The sequence below is a fragment of the Pseudorasbora parva genome, chromosome 3 (genome assembly GCF_024679245.1).
Source record: "Pseudorasbora parva isolate DD20220531a chromosome 3, ASM2467924v1, whole genome shotgun sequence".
NCBI classification, from domain to species: Eukaryota; Metazoa; Chordata; class Actinopteri; order Cypriniformes; family Gobionidae; genus Pseudorasbora; species Pseudorasbora parva.
Window position 1 is genome coordinate 30,937,808 of NC_090174.1, and position 24,844 is coordinate 30,962,651.

The window sequence follows — 24,844 nt, forward strand, 5'->3', positions numbered from 1 at the left end:
GCAGTGGTCAGTATCTGTTAAAAGTGGTTTAAGGAAGGAACAGTGGTGAAACAGCAATAGGATCATGGGCGGCAAAGTCTGATTGATACACATAAGGAGTGAAGGCTGAATTGTGTGGTCAAATAGACAAGCTACTCTAGCTCAAATTAATCAAAAAGTTAATGCTGGTTCTGATAGAAAGGTGTCAGAATACATAGTATAAAAGCGGCAACAGTGGGCACGTGAGCATCAGAATTGGACCGTGGAAAATGCAAGAAGATGACCTGGTCTGATGAATCACGGTTTCTTTTAAATCATGTGTATGCGTCACTAACTTGGGGAACACATGGCACCAGGATGCACTATGCGAAGATGGCAAGCCAGCAGAGGCAGAGTGATGCTTTGGGAAATGTCCTGCTGGGAAACCTTGGGTCCTGCCATCCATGTGCGTTACTTTGACACCTATCTAAACATGGGTGCATATCATGCACCTTTCCTTGGAAACGGTATTCCCTGATGGCTGTGGCCTCTTTCAGCAGGATAATGTGCCCTGCCACAAAGCAAAAATGGTTCAGGAATGAACCAAGTCTGAACCATGGAGGCCACACCTTGATACTTACAGGACTTACCACAGCACACCTTCAGGGGTCTAGTGCAGCGTTTCCCAACCGGGGTGCTGTCTGAAATGAGCAGGGGTGCCGTGTAAAAATGTGTCTCACATCTGATGGCGCACCTTTAATATGGGTTCTAACTTGAAAATAATGATTTTATGTATGTTCCTGTCGATGGATACACGTGCTGGCTCCTCAGTGTCTACAACAGTGATAATAAAAGAACAACGTGGGCAAAATGGTCTCTCTTTGTAAACTGTGATCAATGCATGCGAGTGCTGCCGTATGACCAGTCATTTTTCGCCATCATCATCGCCCGGGTATATTCGCCAGAAGACGCCAATGAGGACTCGCATCATCCAGAAGCATGCACACTTGTCACAGCGTGCAGATATTGAGTTATCTTTCAAGTCGTGCGCTTTAACTGACAAACTCACACAAAAAGTATGTCAACATGTCCATCTTGAAGAGTATCCAAGCAGACATAATCTGAATATGCCTTAAGTGAACTTTATACATTTGAGAAAGATGACGACTATCCTTGCATTAGTTCTTAAAGGGGCAGTAACTTACTCTGTTTAATGTCAAACAAAAGATAAAGACATCACTCACTGCTCTTGATTGAATAGCTTTTGTTAGTTTAAAGGGTTACTTCAGCGATTAGCATATGGCTTTGTATCAGTAGAAACCCTGAAGTATATTCAAATGATTGTGCTTTCCCCCCTCATATCCCCCTGAGACAAGAGATTTATGCATTTTATTTCTGGAAAAATTCCTCCAATGAGGCAAATTGATGATATTTCCATCATAGGAGGAATGTTAGACCTACCTGAAAAACCTGAAAAGCATTGTTTATTTTATCAGTATATTTGCTCAATAGTATTTATTTGTGCTGCTGCGTGTATTTAAGCTATTTGTTCTTATTTTCTTTATTTTTATTAGTCCTTTATTCCCTGAACATAGCAAATACCGAACCATACTGAAACCGTGAACCTAAAACCGTGATAAAAACCGACCCGTAAACAAACAATATATATACAGCTCCTTCTCAAAAAATTAGCATGTGATAAAGTTCATTATTTTCCATAATGATAAAAATTAAACTTTCATATATTTTAGATTCATTGCACACCAACTGAAATATTTCAGGTCTTTTATTGTTTTAATACTGATGATTTTGGCATACAGCTCATGAAAACCCAAAATTCTCACAAAAAAAAATAGCATATTTCATCCGACCAATAAAAGAAAAGTGTTTTTAATACAAAAAAAGTCAACCTTCAAATAATTATGTTCCGTTATGCACTCAATACTTGGTCGGGAATCCTTTTGCAGAAATGACTGCTTCAATGTGGCGTGGCATGGAGGCGATCAGCCTGTGGCACTGCTGAGGTGTTATGGAGGCCCAGGATGCTTCGATAGCGGCCTTAAGCTCATCCAGATTGTTGGGTCTTGCATCTCTCAACTTTCTCTTCACAATATCCCACAGATTCTCTATGGGGTTCAGGTCAGGAGAGTTGGCAGGCCAATTGAGCACAGTAATACCATGGTCAGTAAACCGTTTACCAGTGGTTTTGGCACTGTGAGCAGGTGCCAGGTCGTGCTGAAAAACGAAATCTTCATCTCTATAAAGCTTTTCAGCAGATGGAAGCATGAAGTGCTCCAAAATCTCCTGATAGCTAGCTGCATTGACCCTGCCCTTGATAAAACACAGTGGACCAACACCAGCAGCTGACAACGCACCCCATACCATCACTGACTGTGGGTACTTGACACTAAACTTCAGGCATTTTGGCATTTCCTTCTCCCCAGTCTTCCTCCAGACTCTGGCACCTTGATTTCCGAATGACATGCAAAATTTGCTTTCCCTCCGAAAAAAGTACTTTGGACCACTGAGCAACAGTCCAGTGCTGCTTCTCTGTAGCACAAAAGTGGCTTGACCTGGGGAATGCGGCACCTGTAGCCCATTTCCTGCACACGCCTGTGCACGGTGCCTCTGGATGTTTCTACTCCAGACTCAGTCCACTGCTTCCGCAGGTCCCCCAAGGTCTGGAATTGGTCATTCTCCACAATCTTCCTCAGGGTCCGGTCACCTCTTCTCGTTGTGCAACTTTTCCTTCCCACAGACTTCCCACTAAGGTGCCTTGATACAGCACTCTAGGAACAGCCTATTCGTTCAGAAATTTCTTTCTGTGTCTTACCCTCTCGCTTAAGGGGGGTCAATGATGGCCCATAATTTGAGTAATAAACCAGGCTAGGAGTTTTTCAAAGCCTCAGGAATCTTTTGCAGGGTTTTCATGAGCTGTATGCCAAAATCATCAGCATTAAAACAATAAAAGACCTGAAATATTTCAGATGGAGTGCAATGAATCTAAAATATATGAAAGTTTTATTTTTCTCATTACATTAAGGAAAATAATGAACTTTATCACAATATGCAATTTTTTTTAGAAGGACCTGTATAAAACGGGAAACAAAATTACTCGTATTATATCATGATATAGAGTTTTGGTCATATCGCCCACCCCTAGAACAAAAGACATTAGCTAACCTACAACCCTAAATTTAAATCAAAATTTGAATTTGAAACATTGTCCTCAAAACTTCAGCCTTTCACACATATAAAAATAGAAAGAATAATAACTGGTATAAGCAGAACATTTGTTTTACATTAACTTCTTAAAAGTAACATGAGAGTTGGCAGAACAGCAAAAATTACATTTAAGCTCGACATTTTAGCTCATAGCTAATAAGATTAACACACATACAATACATTAGCTCCAGGAGTAAAATCCAAGATAACTGTATAAAACACAAAAATATTGACTCATACTACAGATATTACAACCTAACGATGTTCTAGATCATTAATTTACTTTGACATCTGGCTACAGTATGAGCTTGAGGAAACCATAAATTCAGCACTATAGGAGCATGCTGATAATGTTGATTAATATTCAGTCTGCCTTTAGGTGAAGGAATTCAATTAAGCAAATAACTGAAAAGATTGAAAGTTGCAAAGCAGATTTTTATAATATATTTATAATTTTATATATTGTGTATGAATTAATTAATTAATTAAAAAAACAAAACAGAATGTATTTGCACTAGTGGTCTGGGCCCATATTCATAAAAAATTTCCCAGTAGCTCCTAGTGACAAAATTCTAAGAATATTCTAAGAAAGGTGGGCCCTTCCTCTTAAAATTATAGAAAAAAAAATCCTAGGAAAGTAATTCAGACTTAAAAGAGCCCTTAAAAGAGGTCTTAAGTGCCCGGTTGATTACCGGGCACAGACCTGTTTGCCCAATAGTGGCAAGACATATATGTATATAAGGACATCTGACAAATTGGTTTGTCCGTCAAGAACCAGGAGAAAAAAAATAATCGACTGAAAAACTGTTTAACCGACGACTGTTTAACCGACGCTATTTTGGGTGGGTTTCTCCCATCCCCATACACTGAAAAAAGTCTAACATTAGTGTTGTTCGTTTAATGTGTATTTTCTCATTGAAATAGCTTAAAATTGTTAACTTTTTCATGTCAAGTAAACATTTTAGTTTAGATTTATGGTTCAATCCATTTTTTTTACATTGATACAATATAAATGGGCATCGGGACATTAAACTGAATTTATTAATTTGATCAGAGCACTTTTATTAGATTAAGCAGGATTTGCACATGCGCATTGTTGAGTTGGAGATCCCGCTCTCTGTGGTTCAAAAAAAAAAAAAGTCAGAACTGTCTGAGAAGAACACAGCACGAACTCCAGCGGCGAACTTTTCAACGGAACGGACATCAGACGCATCCAGGCAGGCACCGAGACAGAACTACGAGGAAGAGTAACATTGATAAGGTAAGATAAACTTTGTCTACCGTTAACGTTTTTACCTCAAGTATATCTGACGGGCCTTGATTCTGGCCGTAATTTCAGCGCTAATACTTGATAGCGTGTAAATTAACTTTTAAGACAGCACTGGAAATGTTCGCAATCTTCATTCAAACTATAACGTTCGGTTATTTTAGTAATAACTAGTAATAACTACTCGGTGAGTAATAATGTAAATGCATGCAAAATATCTAATGTTAAATGCATTGTGTGGGGGCATTGACCGTGTCAAGGGAAAGAAAAGAGTTAACAATAACATTAACGTTACTCGAAACAAGTGCAGTTAGCCTACATAAGCTACAATATTTTCTGCTTAACTTTTATTAGACTCCAGTTTAAAAGAAAAGTGTTTTTTCGCTGAGCACTCTGCAGTCCGAGCGCGCTGAAGCTCACTCTCGCTCATAGCTGAGGTAAATCATTAACACCATCACCGCTTACAGTTTTGAACTAAATGCATTACAATCGGCTAAAACGAATAAGCAGGTTATTTTTCTGAACAAGATCGCTCCCGAATCCGTGTTTCTCTCACTGCTTTCGTGAATCGCGGCACAGTTCCACACACACACAAAATACCAGCAGTTCAATGAAACGCGCAGTAGTGATGTCCGGTTCGCGAACGAATCGTTCTTTTTAACCGGATCTTTATAGTGAACCGGTCGAACCAGTTCACCAAATCGAACTGAATCATTCTAAACGGTTCGCGTCTCAAATCAGGGCTGATCCCACAAATACTGTAGATATTAACTTTCTGCCATCAGTGACAGACTCTCAAACTAGAAATAAAACGAATATCTTGAAGTAGATGCTGTAAATCCAATCGTTAGCTGAAGTGAGACATGTTTTGCTGAGAGATCTGATGAACTCACGAACAGCTGATACTGAGCATGCGCGTGTAACCGAACGTACCGGTTGTCGGATCCTCGGATCAGCAGTACAGAATCAAAACCGTTTCTATCGGACACGTTCGATACTGAGAACCGATGAGCTGCGCATGCGTGTTATTTGTTCAGAGGAACGAAATGCAGGTTAAGTGTATTTAAAACTAATCACGTTTGGAAACATTATAACAAAGCTGTCACTGTATTATTTTAAAGTTTTGGAAACAATAGATTGTAAAACGGTCAAATTAAACATTTATTTGTTTTATCAATAATGCATGATATTTTCAGGAACAGCTTTTATCTTATTTAATTTCTAAGTCGATAAAGATTTTAAAATAGATGTAATCAAAACAGTAGGTTTGATATAGACTATCAGCTTGCAGCAGTTCGCAGCTCAGCACCCTGTGCTCAGCACACACACACACACACACACACACACACACACACACACTGATACAGCGGTTCTCGAGTCAGATCGACCGGTTGCAACGGATCACCGGTACAGAATCGAGAACCGTTTCTATTGGACACGTTCGATCTTTCGGACATGTTCGATTCTGAGAACCGGTGAGCTGAGATACTGAGCATGCGTGAGAGAGGCGTAACCGAACTGTTTCTCTCGGACTGGGACAGCTGATGCCCGGGTGAACACTGAGGATTTGTGTAAGTAGGCCTATTATGTCAATGTATGTTTATTTAATCCGTGTAAAACATCAGTGTTTGCACGACAGTGACAGTGACAGTCTCTCAAACTAGAAATAAAACTAATATCTTGAAGTAGATGTTGTAACAATCGATTCAGTTCGATTTGGTGAACTGTATTTAGTGCTGTTGCAAAACATAAATGAAAAAATGTTTCCAAGATGATTATGATGTCAATTATAATTATTACTATACTAAGTTTTGATTACAAATACTTTATATGGATGTGTTTGAATGTATTTTCATCCGCTGGGATGATAGAAATGACGTCATTACGTAAAGACGTAAAAGAACCGGTGATCCGTTTTTTTTAACCGGATCATTGAAACGAACTGTCCGAAAGAACCGGTTCGCGGAAAAGAACCGAACTTCCCATCACTAACGCGCAGCTCTTAAAGGGGCCACACTATATTCCAGCTCTTAAGGTATGGATCCCAAACGTTTGAGCTGTAGCAAATAAGTGTGATTAAAAATACTTTTCGAAAGTTCTTTATCCCACAGACATGCCTTAAAGGGTTAGTTCACCCAAAAATGAAATTTATGTCATTAACTCCTCAATCTAATGTCGTTCCTCAACCGTAAGACCTCCATTCATCTTCACACACAGTTTAAGATATTTTATATGTCAATGCCCACTTTACTGTCCATGTCCAGAAAGCTAATAAAAACATAATCAAAGTAGTCAATGTGTGACATCAGTTGGTTGATTAGATTCTTTTGAAGCATTGAAAATACATTTTGGTCCAAAAATATCAAAAACTATGACTTTATTCAGCATTGTCTTCTCTTCCGTGTTCCTCAAAAAATATTCAAACGGTTCATGAATCAGTGAATTGATCAATGATTCGAATCGCCAATGTCACGTCATTTCAGCAGTTTGGGACTTTGACACACGATCCGAACTGCTGAAATGACATGACACTGGCGATCCGAATCAGTGATCGATTCACTGAATCATGAATCTTTTTAATCTTTTTTGAGGAACACGGAAGAGAAGACAATGCTGAATAAAGTCATAGTTTTTGTGATATTTGGACCAAAATGTATTTTCGATGCTTCAAGAGATTCTAATGAACTAACTGATGTCACATATGGATTACTTTGATGATGATTTTATTAAAGTGAATGTTTTAGGTCAGTATATAGCAGAGAATAGGCTGGGCACACAACTACTCGGGCGGCGTTTACGTATGGCAGTTGCCATACCCTGGCATTCCACATTTTTAGACCTAACTGTACGGTTTTGCTAATGAGTTGTTGTTGTTGTTGTTGTTGTAATTTAGTACGGTTCTGTTTGTGTTCACCATCTTCTAAACTTAATTCTGTATGCTCTACTTTTAAGATCCATGGTGAGTTCATGTGAATTACAACAGTTCCTTTGGAGACAAAGTTCTTGGCGCAGTTGGACAAGCACTCCACCAAACTGTCAAAGGTCATCTGGAGCAAGGGAGGAGTTGTGAAAGAGAACAGGACCAACAGGACCTTGCAGGTTTTAGTTGAGGTATCTATAAATTTGATTATTAGTAGGATCCATGGCTGAATAGTGTTTTTTTATGTTTAATTTTAATTCATAGTTATTGTTCTTACTCAGACTGTAGACATCACCATCAGAAGAGAATGCATCCTCAAATCTTTGATCTACCTCGGCGAACCTTTTGAGCACCTTTTCAAAGAATACCAGGTAAGGGCATCTCTCTCACTTGATCACACATTTAACACCTACAGACTAACATGGTCATAGTCTAGGTTTTCCTAGCCACTTTTAATAAATAGGGGTGTGACGAGAAACTCAGCTCACAAGATGAGATTTCAACACTATTTATAAGAAATCTTTGTTGCTGAATTTTGAGCTGTGAACACTTAGACCATATCCAGACGTACCAAAACAATCTTTTTATCCTTGTCTTCCCTGTAACACTGTCAAAATAAGTGTGTCCAAAGGAATCCATTTGCAAATGACTTAACACCTATATGCAATGTAAAATCCAGGCCTGGTCCTCTCTTCCTTCACTGTCGTCGCTCCTCCTTTTATTCTCCCTTCACTCCTCCTTGAGAGATCTTAGACCAGTGTGACGTGCAGTTGGCACTGATCATCCAATTACTCACCGGCCTCGCTTTGCTCTCACTCGTCACACGCCTATTCAAGTTCAGTTTAGAGTGTGTAAGAGCTGAAAATGGGAGATTTCTGAAACTATAATTTACTTATTTTCTCTTTCTTTTTTATGCAGGAAAATGAGGTTGAAGAACTGGAGCAAACAACCATGGCGATCTTTATCACTGGGAAAGAGGATCCTCTCCATCCACCAAAAGACATTAAAATTGTCATTGAAGGATCAGAGGTCCTGAACCTGCTTGCTATATTGCATACAAATAGGTTATATTTAAAGGGTTAGTTCGCCCAAAAACAAATATTCTATCATTAATTCCTCACCTTCATGTCGTTGGACACCCGTAAGACCTCTGTTCATCCTCTGAACACAGATGAAGATATTAGTGTGTAAATCCGATGGCTCAGAAAGGCCTTCATTGACACCAATGTCATTTCCTCTCTCAAGACCCATAAAGGCACTAAAGACGTCGTTACAAAGCCCATCTCACTACAGCGGCTCTTCAATCATTTATGAAGAGACCAGAATAGTTTTTGTGCGCAAAAAAAACTAAATAAGGACTTATCTAATAATGGGCAGATTTCAAAACATGAAGCTTCAAATCACTGTGACTCAATGTATCGATTCAGTTCATCAATACGCTGATTCATAAAGCTCTGAAGCTTCAGGAAAATCGGTCATCACTAAGTTATTATTTCTGTTTTTTTACGCACAAAAACGTCTCGGTTACGTATGTAACCCTCGTTCCCTGAAGGAGGGAACGGAGACGTACGTCAGAACTGAACCGACGAATGGGATCTTACTTTAGAGACCAATCCTACTTCGAGCATCTAACAACGAGCCAATGAAATTTGGCATGCGATCACGCATTCCACGCTCCGCCCCGCAGCGCGGGTATAAATAGGAAGTGGAATGGTAGATCAGCGCTTTTTCTGCTGAGGAGCCGAAAGGTGACCGGACTCCCAGCGGAAGCACAGCATCTGGCGACGGGACGTACGTCTCCGTTCCCTCCTTCAGGGAACGAGGGTTACATACGTAACCGAGACGTTCCCTTTCAGTCGGTCACGTTCGACGTACGTCAGAACTGAACCGACGAATGGGATCCCTATGGAAAACGCCAGGATGCTGGCCCTTCCAGCGTCCTGCTTGAGCGCACTGCACCGTCTAGTATGGTACGGAAGTCAGGGCTCCAAGCAGGGAGTACAGTCACTGCTGTTTCTGCAAGACCCACTCAGAATGACTATTGGATAACGCTGGGAAGCGTGCCTACCTCGTATTTGAGAGAGAGGGTACGCTGCGGGGCCACGTCCTTCAGGGAAGGAGAGGTGGCAGAATACACATAAGGACTAACCTGGCAGGGTAGTGCAACATATGGCAGTCTCTGGGGTGGTTCCAGCCTGATTGAAGGGGGGAAAGAACACGCCCAGAGACGACAGAGCGGGCTCTGTCGAGGGAAAGACACGGGGCTAGCCCGAAGGGTAGCTGATACCGTGGAAGAATACACATATGGGGTTGCCGTGAGGGAACCGCTACATATGGAACCCAGCCTACAGCCACGTTTCACAAGCATAAGGGTGCAGGCCTGGCGTCAGACGGTCCGCAACGTCTGACACCGGAGGGGTGACGGAGGAGCTCGACAGGGTTAGCCGGTTTCCCGGGGAACACAACTGGAGACAATAGACGCACGTATCCGGCCCAGAGGGCGGGAGTGGCGTTTCGCAAGCCGACACTTAGAACGGGCACTTAGCGCTCCTGGCCACTGGGGGCGAGGATGCGGGAAGATACCAGCTCTACACGTAAGCTATAGAATCTAGCAAACGTGTTAGGTGTCGCCCAGCCCGCAGCTCTACATATGTCTGTCAGCGAGGCGCCTTGAGCCAGCGCCCAGGAAGAAGCAACACTCCGAGTGGAGTGAGCTCTTACACCGAACGGGCAAGGCACGTCTTGGGACTGGTAGGCCAAGACTATAGCATCCACTATCCAGTGGGCTAACCTCTGCTTGGAGACAGCCTTTCCCTTCTGCTGGCCTCCGTAACAGACGAAGAGTTGCTCTGAGGTCCGAAGGCTTTGGGTCCGGTCAACGTAAGCGCGAAGAGCGCGGACCGGACACAGCAAAGCCAGGGCTGGGTCTGCCTCCTCCGAAGGCAGCGCTTGCAGGTTCACCACCTGATCCCGGAAGGGAGTGGTAGGAACCTTGGGCACATATCCGGGCCGGGGTCTCAGGACAACGTGAGAGTTACCTGGCCCGAACTCTAGGCACGATTCGTTGACCGAAAGTGCATGCAGGTCCCCTACCCTCTTGATCGAGGCCAATGCCGTCAGGAGCACTGTCTTCATTGACAAGATTTTCAGCTCACAAGACGCCAAAGGCTCGAAGAGAGGGCTCTGAAGTGCTCGGAGCACTAGAGCTAAGTCCCAAGAGGGTATCGAGGATGGACGAGGAGGATTTAGTCTCCTCGCACCTCTGAGGAACCTGACGATTAGGTCGTGCTTCCCCACGGACTTACCTTCTACTACATCATGGTACGCTGCTATTGCTGCAGCATATACCTTGAGGGTGGAGGGAGACAGCCTTCTCTCCAACCCATCTTGCAGGAAGGAAAGCACGACACTGATCGAACACCTTCGGGGGTCTTCCCGGCGGGAAGCGCACCACTCAACAAACAGGTTCCACTTCAGCGCATAGAGGCGCCTCGTAGAGGGGGCTCTAGCTGAAGCGATGGTGTCTACGACAGCTTGTGGTAGTCCATCTAGAACCTCCGCGTCCCGTCCAGGGACCAGACATGAAGATTCCAGAGGTCTGGATGCGGGTGCCATAGTGTGCCCCGTCCCTGAGAAAGAAGGTCCTTCCTCAGGGGAATCGGCCAAGGAGGGGCTGTCGCGAGGAGTGTGAGTTCTGGGAACCAGGTCCGGTTGGGCCAATACGGCGCAACTAACAAGACCTGCTCCTCGTCCTCCCTGACCTTGCACAGAGTCTGTGCAAGAAGGCTCACTGGGGGAAACGCATACTTGCGTAGGTCCCGGGGCCAGCTGTGCGCCAGTGCATCTGTGCCGAGGGTACCCCCGGTCAGGGAATAGTACCACTGGCAATGGGTCGAGTCCGGAGAGGCAAACAGGTCGACCTGTGCGGCTCCGAACTGGTCCCATATCAGCTGGACCGCCTGGGGGTGGAGTCGCCACTCTCCCGGAGGTGTCGGCTGACGAGAGAGCTCGTCGGCTGTCTGGTTCAGCACACCAGGGACATGAATGGCCCGAAGCGACCTCAGCTGCTTCTGACTCCACAGGAGGAGGTGGCGGGCGAGTTGGAGCAAACAACGGGAGCGTAGACCACCCTGACGGTTGATGTACGCAACGGCCGTGGTGCTGTCCGTACGGACCAGTACATGCTTGCCACGCAGCGGCCCCTTGAGGCGGCGGAGTGCCAGATGTACTGCCAGTAACTCGAGGCAATTGATATGCCAATGCAATTGCGGCCCCGTCCACAGACCAGCAACTGCATGCCCGTTGTACGTGGCCCCCCAGCCTGTGGTGGAGGCATCCGTGAATAGCACAGCATGCCTGGACACTTGTTCTAGGGGCACCCCGGCCCGGAGAAACGAAGTGCTGGACCACGGGCTGAAGGTTTGGCGGCAGTAAGGAGTCACTGGGACCCGGTACTGACCGCTCTGCCACGCCCACCTCGGGACTCGGCCTTCGAGCCAGCGTTGAAGCGGTCTCATATGAAGCAATCCGAGCGGCGTGACCGCGGCTGCAGATGCCATATGCCCCAGGAGCCTCTGAAAGAATTCAGTGGGACCGCTGTCCTGCTCTTGAACATATTCAAGCAGTTCAACACCGACTGGACTCGCTCCTCGGTGAGGCGCGCCGTCCGGTTGACCGAGTCCAGCTCCATACCGAGATAAGAGATCCTCTGTGTAGGACAGAGTTTGCTCTTCTCTCGGTTGACCCGAAGGCCCAACTGGCTGAGGTGACTGAGCACCAAGTCCCTGTGTTCGCACAACTGGTCCTTCGACTGGGCTAGGATCAGCCAACCGTCGAGGTAGTTGAGAATCCGAACGCCGCGTTCTCTGAGCGGAACAATGGCTGCCTCCGCGACCTTCGTAAAGACGCGGGGCGACAGGGACAGCCCGAAGGGCAGGACCTTGTACTGATATGCTTTCCCCTCGAACGCCAAACGTAGGAACGGTCTGTGTTGAGGGAGAAAGACACACGGAAGTACGCATCCTTCAGGTCGATCGCTGCAAACCAATCCTGGGGACGGATGCATTGGAAATGCGTTTCTGCGTCAACATCCTGAACGGGAGCTTGTGCAGGGCCCGATTCAGAACTCGCAGGTCCAGGATTGGTCGTAACCCACCCCCTTCTTGGGCACAATGAAGTAGGGGCTATAGAACCCCGTCTTCATATCGGCTGGAGGAACCGGCTCGATCGCGTCCTTCGCCAGTAGGACCTCAATCTCTGACCTCAAGACCTGAGCATCGCTGCTTCGCACGGAGGTGAAGAGGATGCCCCTGTACTTGGGCGGCCGGCGCGCGAACTGAATCGCGTAGCCGAGTCTGATGGTACGGATGAGCCAGCGAGACGGCCCGGGGAGACCTAGCCAGGCCCCCAGAGACCGTGCAAGCGGGACCAACCGCACCACAGACATGCCCGGGGTGGGGCAGCGAAGCGGAGTACTCTGGCCCGACTCGGGAGGCCCGGAGGCGGCCCGAAGTGTTGCCTGAGCACTCCTGGTTTGGACAGAGAGTGGGTGAGAAGGCCCGGAGGCGTCCTCGGAGCCCACTCTGCTGCCCACTGCCCGGAGGCAGGGAAGTGAAGCACTCAGCCCCGACCCGGGAGGCCCGTGGGCGGCCCGGAGTGTTGACTGAGTGCTCACGAGAGAGGAAGTGTGTGGGTGAGAAGGCCCGGGGGCGTCCTCGAGGCCCACACAACTGCCCCCTGGCGACGGGAGGGTAGGAAAGGAGTGACAAGGCCCGTGGGCGTCGCACACTGCCAACCTGACCCTCTTGGGGCCCAGAGAGAGAGGAAACTGCTCTTAAAATGTGGGTACCGCTGGACTCCGGAGAGCCAGTGGCAGAACCGAAACCAGTCAGGGCCCCCCGGTCCTCCTCCGGGGGGGTGGGGGAGGGATGCGAACATCGTCTCCCCCGAGCAGCTCCTGTTCTCCCTAGCCGGCCCGTCTCAGGGCCGCGTCCCCTTGCGCTTGCCTGCCGGTTAGCGGGCCCTGGACGGGTTGGGCGTCCCTCGCGTCCGGCACCCTGCTCCTCCAGTGGAGGCTGCTGCTCGGCTCTAGCAGGGTGGAGGCGGACGCAGGAGGGGATGCCCTCGGCGACGAGCCGGCAGAGGCGCTGCGACCGACGACCGAGCAGCTGGTCGTCGGCACCCTGGTGCAACGCCTCCGTCTGCTCTTGGGCCACCAAGAACTGCTGGGCAAAGTTCTCGATGGTGCCGCCGAGGAGGCCAGCCCGACAGACAGGCTTTTCTTGCGCATATCTGTCAGGTTAGCCCCCTATTCCTGGACCACTAGTGTGGACATCGCCTGACCCAGGGAGCGTGCAGTGATTTTCGTCGCCCATAGGGCGAGGTCCAACACCGCACGCAGTTCCTGCACAACCCCTGGGCTGGGACTACCCTCGTGCGTGCAGGGCAGAGGGCAGTGAGAGAGGGAAAACAATGATACTTTTTTTTTTTTTTTTTTGTCTCATTTTTGGCCCTTTTGACCCTCCATATTTCCCTCTCTCCGATGCAGCAATTGACATCTGTCCTCTGCCAGAGCCAAAAATGAAACGCTAGCCCTTTTTCTCTTTAGGACCAGCGATTCCACCTTCAACTACCAGCAGGCATGCGAGACAGTGAACGTGGCCGTCAGAACGGCACACAGCGCACTGAGCGCTCAAGCCTCTATGAAGAAGGCAAGGCGAACAATGCCCTGACGTGGTCGTGTTCTCATGAGAGAATCCGTACCACCCACGAACAGAGTCTCAGCATGCTTTTGATGCGATAGAGGAGTGGGGGCCCGAGGGGATTTACCCGGCGGGGAATCCCCACTGTAATCCTCAGGCCACCAGCGCTTATCAGCCAAAGTAGCCCTTTTCCAGTAACACTAGAAATGAACTAGATCGGGGGATAGGCGAAGGGACTCGACCCCATCTGAGGTTTCATAGTCTCGACCGCGCATCTAGAGCGCCGACTGACGCGCGCCGGTTGTCGTGACAACCACCGCTGTCAGCCGGCCGCTCGACGGCACACGGCGCGCTGAACACTCGAGCCCTTTATGAGAAGGGGGAGACGAACAACGCGCCGACGTGACCATGTTCTTTTACCAGAACATGAATCACCCACGATAGCAATCTCACATGCGCTCGTGGCCGTCAAGAGGACAGGAAACAGTTGCATACCAGGAATACACGGTTTGAATGACATCTTGAAAAAGACGCAGGGTCAAACCGTGTTGCTCTTTTGTGAATGGAAAGCTGCTCTTTTAGTGTGCTGAAGCACTCAGGGAGATGACCGCGGCTCCACACAGTTCGTTCTGCAAGCCTGTGTGAGCTCTCAGTGATGTGTATTTGTGTGTGTGTAACGCCCAGCGAACCAACAGTTTGTATAGGAAACGCTCAGCGAACCAACAGTTTGTATGGGAAACGCTCAGCGAACCAACAAGCTCCTTTAGATCGCTTGATCACTGATCAGACGGTCTCTCACTGACGCGCCGTATCACCCGCACTGGCAGACTCTCTCACTCAACACTCTTTGACTCATAGTCAGACACTCTTCGTAGGAAACAGTAAGCACTGCTCGGCTCCGAAGTAGAAAGCGCTGATCTACCATTCCACTTCCTATTTATACCCGCGCTGCGGGGCGGAGCGTGGAATGCGTGATCGCATGCCAAATTTCATTGGCTCGTTGTTAGATGCTCGAAGTAGGATTGGTCTCTAAAGTAAGATCCCATTCGTCGGTTCAGTTCTGACGTACGTCGAACGTGACCGACTGAAAGGGAACTATTCTCGTCACTTTATAAAATGATTGTAAAGCTGCTGTAGTGAGATGGGCTTTGTAACGACGTCTTTAGTGCCTTTATGGGTCTTGAGAGAGGAAATGACATTGGTGTCAATGAAGGCCTTTCTGAGCCATCGGATTTCAACTAAAATATCTTTAATTGTGTTCCAAAGATGAACAGAGGTCTCACGAGTGTTGAACGACATGAGGATAAGTGATTAATGACAGAATTTTCATTTTTGGGTGAACTAACCCTTTAAATGTAGAGCTTACAGCTCTGTATCAGAAACTGATACAGTGTTCACTGTTCACTGTCTGAGGAGCAGTTCTGGGATTTGTCTCTGGTGTTCAGCTGAAAGAGACTGTTCATAATCATATACATTTATAAACATGAGATATATTTGTATCTTAACATTTTAATTGTATTTTAGGATGTTTTATGGTGAAATGTGTTGTCAGAAAAACATTCCTAATTTAATATTACTACTAATGTGATGTCATCAAGTGATGATTTGATTATTTGTAACAAATTTGTATTTTTGTGTGAAGGAGACTGCTAATCTTTATACATGTGAACATGTTTATTGAACAATAAATATAAATGTGTTCTAAAGGAAAGTGTTATGATAGTCATTGATCAAAATGTTTTACAAGCTATTTTTTTGATTTTACATTTTAAATAATGACATCTTAATTTGAGACAACCTAAAATAATTAATTTACTCTGGCCTATAAATATTACTTTGTTTGAATTTAAATAATCAGTTTATTCCAACATAAAATAATGATTTGTTAGTTTGATCCAATTTAAAATAATTCGTTTGTTCCAATCTAAAATAATTAGTTTGATCAACCTTTAAAAAGTGGTTGCATAAATTTAAACTTTTCAAATTAAACTAAATTAAATTATTTACTTGAGTCAATGTAAAATATTTCGTGTGATCGATTACTTCAATTTTTTTAAGTTGATCCAAGGGTTTTATTTTTTCAGTGTACAACACAACTTTTCTGTCTTTCACTGCTCTTACAAGAACATCAGTCTCCTCGGCTGTGAACCGCTCCTGGCGTGCGCCTGGCAAATACGCCATAATAATAGCAATCCATAATGGAACTTGCGCACCTGCTTTTAAAGGGAATGTTGGATGACGCTCTGATTGGTTTATTCACGTTACGCCCAAACCACACCTATGAATAATGAAGCTACTTCAGACCAACCAATTATAGATTTGCGTTGGGCACAAGAGTCATTTATCCCACCGGGAAAATAGCAACAGCGCTGAGACCCGCCCACAAAGTTACTTGCCCTTCGCGCTTTGACACTTGCCTTTCAGATCATTAAAATAGAGCCTGTAGTGTCTTTCAGGAGATTTATTTATATGATTCTGAAGGATAATCGTTCTGAACTTAATCTGAATTTGATTACACTGTCTTTGTGTCTATGGATGTAATGAAGTGCTTTGCGTGTGGCAAAACTGGCCATTTAGTGCGTGCGTGTCCAGACAGTAACGGCACAAACACGCAGGGGGTCTCAGCTGATAACGGTGTGCAAGTCGTGGGTGGAGGAACAGATAATGTTCTGGAACATTCTCAAACTGAACCTGGGCCATCCACTAGTGACTTATCTGATGTATTTCTTCATTCACAGACAGAAAAGGTGAATCAGACCACGTTTGGAAATAAAGGGCAGATTGATGTAGCTGTCCCTGTCAGTGTTATAGACGAGTCCAGGCCTGAGGAGGGTATGGATGTTTTACATGTCCCAGTAGTGTCGGACACACAGTCTCCTTCAGAGAGTGTTTGTCTAAGCAATAATTTGACGATGGATCTAGAGCAGGCCGTTTTTAAAACACCATTAAAGAGAAAAAAGAAGGACAAAGTTCCAGAATCAAAACAAGAAAAACAGAAATTGAAAAGGAGTCTGATATGGATGATATTGGCAATGACAGTGATTTTTCTGACTCTAGGGCATCTAGTTCTCAAAATGAATGGACATGTCAAGATTATGACACTGAGGAAATCAAGAAGTTTTTAAAACTGACAAAAAACCTGAGGGGTGTACAAGTAGCTGAATACTTCCCAGACATTAAACGTTTTGTAGAAAACAGTAGGACTTTCATGAGCGAGGTGTATCGTTTAAGTGTATCGTTTGAAAAAACTTGTCACCAAACTTCAACAACAACTGAATGTTTTATGGCAGTAAACTGGCCAAAATTACTAGCCCTTATTGGCTGATTTTTTCTTTATGTTTTATTTTTTCTTTTTTTCATATGGGTGACATTCGTATAGCATCTCTGAATGTTAATGGAGCAAGAGATTGTATAAAACGTGCTGCTCTATATGAAATCATGAATCAGAAGAAAATTTATGTTTTATTTGTGCAGGAGACACACAGTGATATAACATATTCTATTGAATGGACTAAAGAATTTAAAGGGCTCTCTTTTTTAAGTCATAAAACCTTACTTAGTGGAGGTGTTGCCATTTTATTTGCAAGTAGTTTTACTCCTTTTTCTTGGGCTATGGAATAGGTTGTAAAAGGTAGACTGCTAAAGATTCAAGCCCAGTTTGAGAACCATGTCTTTGTTTTTATTTGTGTGTATACGCCAACTCTAGCAGCAGAACAAATGGTTTTTCTGGATACTCTGTGTGAAACTTTGTTAAAATGTAAGTCTGAAGAACATTTATTTTTATGTGGAGATTTTAATTGTGTTGAAAGTGATTTTAAATGTTGAAGACATTTACTTTCTTGTAAACACCTTATTCAAATGATTGGAACAAATGATTTATGTGATGTATGGAGGAGTTTAAATGGGAATCTAAAGCAGTACACATGGGCACATGCCCGTGATAACACATTGTCTTTGGCAAGACTGGATTGTTTGTTTTAAACATCAGCTAAGTATTTTTAAGAATTGTTTCATAACCCCAATTGGGTTTTCTGATCATAGTCTTGTTATATGTACAGTAACTTTAAACTCTGTAAAGCCAAAAAGTGCTTATTGGCATTTTAATACAAATTTACTAAGTGACGCACATTTTAAAGATACTATTAATTTTTGGGGGACAACTTTAAGAATGAAAGGGATCAGTTTCAGTCTTTACAAAAATGGTGGGAGTTTGGTAAAGTACAAATAAAGCAACTATGTCAACAGTACACTTACAATGTCACAAAAGATATGATTAAATCTATAAAAAATTTAGAAGATGAAATTTAGAATTTTCAAGAAGTGGCACAGTCAAGTGGAAATCAAACACATATTGAATCCCTTTGTTTTATTATTTTTTTTTAATCTGTGTTGTCTGACATACAATGAGTGAAAGCACAGGGTGCACTAGTTCGATCTCATTTTAAAGATATAGACCAGATGGATATTCCATCAAAATTCTTCTTTAGTCTAGAAAAAAAAAACGGTCAAATACGCTTTATACATTCTTTATTTTCTGAGACCGGTTCTCTTGTATCAGATCCTACTGGAATTCGGAAAAGAGCAATCGTTTTTTATGAAGAGCTGTATAGTTGTGAGCACAAGGAAGATCAGGTTGTTAAGCAGTTTTTTTATGAAGGGCTACCAAAAGTCTCTGAAGACGCTAATGCAACAATCAAGAGAGCTATAGGCCTGAGTGAACTGCATGAAGCTCTCCAAAGTATGGAGAATGGCAAGGCTCCTGGGATGGATGGAATCCCAGTGGAGTTCTATAAAGCCTTTTGGCCTGTGTTAGGGGAGGATCTGCTAGCAGTTCTCAGTGACAGTCTAGTCGGAGGACTTCTGCCGCTGAGCTGTAGGAGAGCGGTCCTCACCCTTTTGCCAAAAAAAGGTGACGTGAGAGACAAAAACTGACGACCTGTGTCCTTATTGTGCTGTGACTATAAAGTGCTATCAAAAGTGTTCGAAATTATTTCTTCAGCAAGAATTAACGGGGGTAAAAGTGAAGCAGTGCTGGTTGGAAAATGGGAAAAAGAAAGACCATTACTCCACAATGGCTTAAGTTGGAAAAGAGATAGTTTAAAATACTTGGGAGTGTTTTTAGTGGAAGATACAATTGTTCAAAAAAACTGGGAAGGAATAATTGAAAAATGTAAAAGTCATCTCTTGAAGTGGAAATGGATTTAAAAAATCTATCATAAAGAGGACGTACTTTGATTACTAATAACTTAGTAGCCTCTTTATTGTGGCATTGATTAGCTTGTATGGATCCACCTGTTTGGTTAATTTCAAAAATTCAGTCTCTTTTAGTTGATTTTTTTTTTGGGGGGGAGGGGGGGGGGGTGCATTGGATTCCTCATCATGTCTTGTATTTGCCTAAAGAAGAAGGAGCGCAAGGGCTTATACATTTGCAAAGTCGGACTGCAGCTTTTAGATTGCATTTTATCCAACGTTTTATTGCTGGACCGGACAATTTATGTTGGAGGCCCTTGGCTTGTAGGATTTTTGGACAAATCATTGTTCTTGTTGGATCCCGGAAAGATAAATACATCCAGGATGCCAGACTTTTACAGAAATCTTTTTAAAGTATGGAACACTGAAACAAAGATGACACTGAAATCTCTCTATTTTGGTTTTTGAAAGAGCCTTTGATCTATGGCTCACGTTTGGGGGCAATGACTGCAACATTTATTAAAGCCAAAATTGTAACACTTGAATGTTTAATAAAATTGGCTGGACCAAGTTTTGTAAATGTCAGTGATGTTGCTAATGGTTTAAATGTTAAATAGTGTCGAGTCGTTGCACAGGTACTTCAAAAATTACAGTCGTTTTTTACAACAGAGGAAAAAATCATGCTTCAAGGTTATTGGAAAGGGGAGTTAATCCCAGATGAAAAATACTTTTTTCCAAACTTGCTTCTTTCACCCAGGTTGGGGGAAACAATGGGGGTGGTTTTTGGACATTGAAAAATTGACAGATATGGAGCTGTGTGAAAATAATGGTAAAAAATGGTATAAAGCTTGTGTAAAATCTTTTAATAAAAAGGGCTTACATGGAAGAGTTGATTCACCATGGCATGATGTTTTTAAAATGAGTAAAGATGTAAACCCAGTGTGGAGAGCACTTTATAAGCCACCGTTAGCTAAACGAGTTGGAGATTTACAGTGGCCAATTCTTCATGGTATTATTGCGTTGAATGCTTTTATTTCTGTTTTAAATCCAAGTGTTAGCCAAGAGTGTCCTTTTTGTTTTAAAAGAGAGACTGTTTTTCACACTTTTATGCAATGTTCAAGACTGAAGCCTCTGTTTTATGTTTTACAAAGTCTGTTAAATTGTTTTAATGAGGAATTTTCTGTACAAACGTTTATTTTGGGATTTAAATATGTACAAAAAGGAAAACAAAAATGTCAGGTGATTCATTTTATTTTAGGTCAAAATGTCTATTTATGTCAGTAGAAGAGATAAAATTGAGCACAATAGAGAATGTAATGTGGAAAAGGTATTTGCTGCTTTGATTAAAGCAAGACTGTCAATTGATTTTCTTTTTTACAAAACTATGAATTCATTAGCAGTGTTTGAAGAAATATGGTGCCATACAGGTGCTTTATGTTCTGTTGTAGAAAATGAATATATATATAAATGGATTTTTATATAAAATGGATTTTTTAGGATGTTTGTGTAAAAAGATGTTTGTTGTTTTGTTGGGTAAAACAGGAAAAATGACGCCTGTGATTTCAAAGTAAATGCTTATATAGAATCTTTACTCAAAAGCGCTCCTTTTCCATCTTGGACAACCAACCAATCACAATCTTCAAAAGACTGTGTCATTCGTAGCAATGGGGTCAGCCCTGCCTCTTCACTAAAATACAAGTTTTTGTATGTTCCTTTCTGCTCTCAGATTGGTCCTGAATCTCTCCTAAGCTAAGACTCCTACATAGAAGTTTTTAAGCTAAATTAGGCGCTTTCTAAGAGGATTCTTAGACGCTTTATATACGGGCCCAAAATTTGGAGCCCATTTTACATTTGATTTGTTTCCCAAATGCAGAACAAAATCAAATCAAATTAGAAAAACATCATACAAAACATAATTGTATTTGTGTATAATGTATAAGTTAGAAGAGAAATGAGATAGAATGCAAAGCACAGACAATTTCCTTTTTATCCAGATGGTATGAAAATTCATGCTTTCCAAATCTAAGTGGTCACCTGACTGTAAGATACTCAAGTACAACGGGGGTGATAACGCAGATGGCTCTAATAACTACTCACACATTGAAATATGCATGCTGATTCAGTCATTTGACATTAAGAGTTTAGTAAAAAACAATCAGGACACTGTTTGGTCTGTGCCTAAAAATGAAGTGGTAAGGAAATGAATAACATTGTCTGACATTCACAGCAAGGGCTATCATCACACATAAAGTCACGTCTAATCTCCTTTGACGTCAATGTCACAGGAGAGGGCACATTCACAGACTCCATTAACAGATGCCTCTTCACTGTGCCAGCCATGCCTCACACCTATTGGACATACTGCTAACACACACAGGGCATCGCTAGCCTTTGTGTCAAAAGGGTAACAGACACGGATTGTTTCTTGCCATCAGGGCGGATTATTACACGGATGAGGGAAGCAGTTTGTTAACCGCAGCAGGACGACAGACTTTAGGCCACAAGCTGTGTGACAAACTGATGATATGTCACTATGGCAAATGCTCATAGTTCACATTCAGAACTCTCACATTCGCATTCATCCTTCCTGTCATTCAACAGTTTATATAGCACTGATTTTTAGAGATGTGTTCATTCTCATGATGCCTCTTTGTAAGTCATGTCGATGTGATTATATTCAAGGGATTGATACTGACACAACCAGTGGGAAAATTGTATTTTCTTTCTAACACTTTCTAAATGGATTAAAGAATTAAAGAATTATGGAATTACTCACTTTTCCATTTTGTCACACATTAGCCTTTGCTGCAAATGAAGGTCAGAATTACCTCGTAATTAAAATTTTCTTTTTACATGTTTTGATTTTAACTCTGAGGGCTGAGACTTTTGCGATGATGGCTAAATAAAGACTCCAGGGTTTCAAACCGAAAAGTCTAACAATATAAAGTTTGTTTTGCAAATTCAGCTTGTGTAAGTCATTATGAAAGAGTATGATGAAGCATTGATATTTCATTTTGTTAACTGTGCTGCTGAAATATACAGTTTGGGATTCGTAAGATTTTTAAATATTCTTATAGAGAAAGGCTGCATTAAATGGATCACAATTGACAGTCAAGACATTTGCAATGTTACAAAAAACAGCGATTTGTACTCGAGACTCGGACTTGGTCCATATTTTAATGGTCTCGGTCTTGTCATGGACTCGTGTGCATTTCGAACTCGGAATTGACTCGTACTCGAACATATTAGGACTCGGATTTATTTCCGAGTCCACTCAAATTCCATTCAAAATATTTTATGATTATTACTTTTAATGTTAATATTTCTATAAATTGATGTTTTACACATCCAATGATGCGCAACTGTGCATAACTAACACAAAGGTAGCAGGACTCAGGTTAGGAATAATTCATATTATCAATAATTCAATAATTCAAATAATCATAATTATCATCAATAATTCAAATAATCATAATTATTTTGTTTGCATATAAGAGCCACAAAGAGTTCATATGTAGTAAGGCAAAAAAAAATTCTGCAATGTGTAAATTCTGCGGTACATCAATTACCGAAGCAAGGGAACAACGTCCAATTTTTAGCACAAATCACAAAGATTAAGAACTAATAATTTCAGTTTTTTTAATAATAATTAATAATAATTTTTAGTAATAATTTTCCTTTCTCTTTAAGAATATTTAAAAATCGTACGAATCCCAAACTGTATATATATATATATATATATATATATATATATATATATATATATATATATATATATATATATATATATATATATATATATATATAGGGGATGCCACAATTCTCAATATATCAATATAAAATTGAACAGTTCACGCTTGTGAATTGCAGTTTTCTCAGTTTTGCATTTAATAAATTATTTGTATTTCTCTCCGTTTTAAATATTGTGAGTCTTGCCGGTTAAACAGTTAATTCGCGTGCATGACTGTTTTACATGCGCTGAGCGCACTAAAAGCCTGTCAAACACGTGATTACTGGACTAAGTTGTCTTACTGCTCTAATATATATTATAATAATTATATATATATATATATATATATATATATATATATATATATATATATATATATATATATATATATATTATAATAGAACATTTTACTTTTTTAATTTGTAAAATAATTTCAAAATATTACTGTTTTACTGCATTTTTGATCGAATACATGCAGTTTGGTGAGCAAAAGCTTCTTTCAAAAAAAAAAGTACAAACCCCAAACTTTTAAATGGTAGTGTACATAATGACACTACACATGAAATACTGTATGTTTACTTCATGAGAGGGTTTGAGAGCCTGGTGAATGTCAGATATGGTGTTAGAATGTTGTTTCCTGGCTCTTGAAGGAGAAGGGAAGGGCTTGACAGTTGTAAGCTTTGCGGACGCATGGGAGAGGGTGTTAAAAAATGCATTACTCAATTTAGCAGCGGAAACACACAGTCATAATAGTGAGTCAGCCTCCTCTGCCTTTTCCGCTCCACAACTAAGTTAGCTTTGCAGATGTAGTTTAGGTTAAGTAAGTCTTGTGCCAGGCCCAATGGGATGTTTCATTCTTCCGAAGCACTGGTTGAATGGAGAGACAGTAGACCTAGTTTACTTTGAAAAATGACATTATGCGATCAAATCTATAGAAGGAACACATGAAAAAATGCATATAACCCCTCTAAAAATCTTTATGAAGAAATGCTTACATAAGAATTGAAAAGATGTAGTGATGCACTATTTTACAATTATTTTCATATTATGATATACTGTACTATTTTTTTCCTAAATAAATACATCAATACTCATACAAAATAATCTGAAAAGCACTACTTTTAAATGCTGAAAAGTGAACGTATGATTAATTAAAAAATTTGCAAAAGATTAACCATCTTTAGCAAACTAACAGTTAAAGGGGGGGGTGAAATGCTGTTTCATGCATACTGAGCTTTTTACACTGTTAAAGACTTGGATTCCCATCCTAAACATGGACAAAGTTTCAAAAACTAATGTTGGACGTTTGATGGAGTATTTCTGTTTCAAAAATACTCCTTCCGGTTTCTCACAAGTTTCGGAGAGTTTTTTCCGAGTATGGCTCAGCTTGACGTTAATAAGAGCGGAAGGTCCTTGTATGGGCCGTACGGCTCTTCTCCCGGTAGGGTGCGCGCGCGCGTGTGACTAGAGCGAGAGAGGAAATGCACGCCCATAAACACTGCTCTCAGGTGCATATCCAGTCGTCCGTGAACACTTATGTCGGTTATAGTCTGTGCCGCGCTCCACTTCATTCCTCCACTTTGACATCAAGCGACTTCAACGCTTCAGCACAGCATTCCGGGAAGGCAGCGCTGCATTTGAACCGATTTGAGCGATTTGATGCTTCACAACATCGCTTCAGTCGCAACGCAAAGTGGATCTCCACACTCCAAGAAGTGTGTTTTTGACGGAGCGGTCCCAGCAATAAAGGTTCGGTCCTGCTTTGGAAGCAGCCGGTGAGTAAAACTGCTTCAAATGTCTATGCTGTTGTCGCGTGAGTAAACATCAGTAAACGACGCGATCGCATGCTTCGT

The 24,844-nt window shown here is 42.4% G+C and overlaps 1 protein-coding gene and 1 long non-coding RNA gene across 4 annotated transcripts in view; one reads left to right on the forward strand and one right to left on the reverse strand.

Moving 5' to 3' along the window:
- The window catches only part of arl15a (ADP-ribosylation factor-like 15a), a 265,660-nt gene that overhangs the window by 136,130 nt on the left and 104,686 nt on the right, over positions 1-24,844 (reverse strand). The gene's annotated exons all lie outside the window — the stretch shown is intronic.
- On the forward strand, positions 4,340-8,469 carry LOC137071890 (uncharacterized). Its single transcript, XR_010904535.1, has 4 exons — positions 4,340-4,444; positions 7,403-7,561; positions 7,652-7,741; positions 8,289-8,469. It is a non-coding gene; the product is annotated as an uncharacterized lncRNA (long non-coding RNA).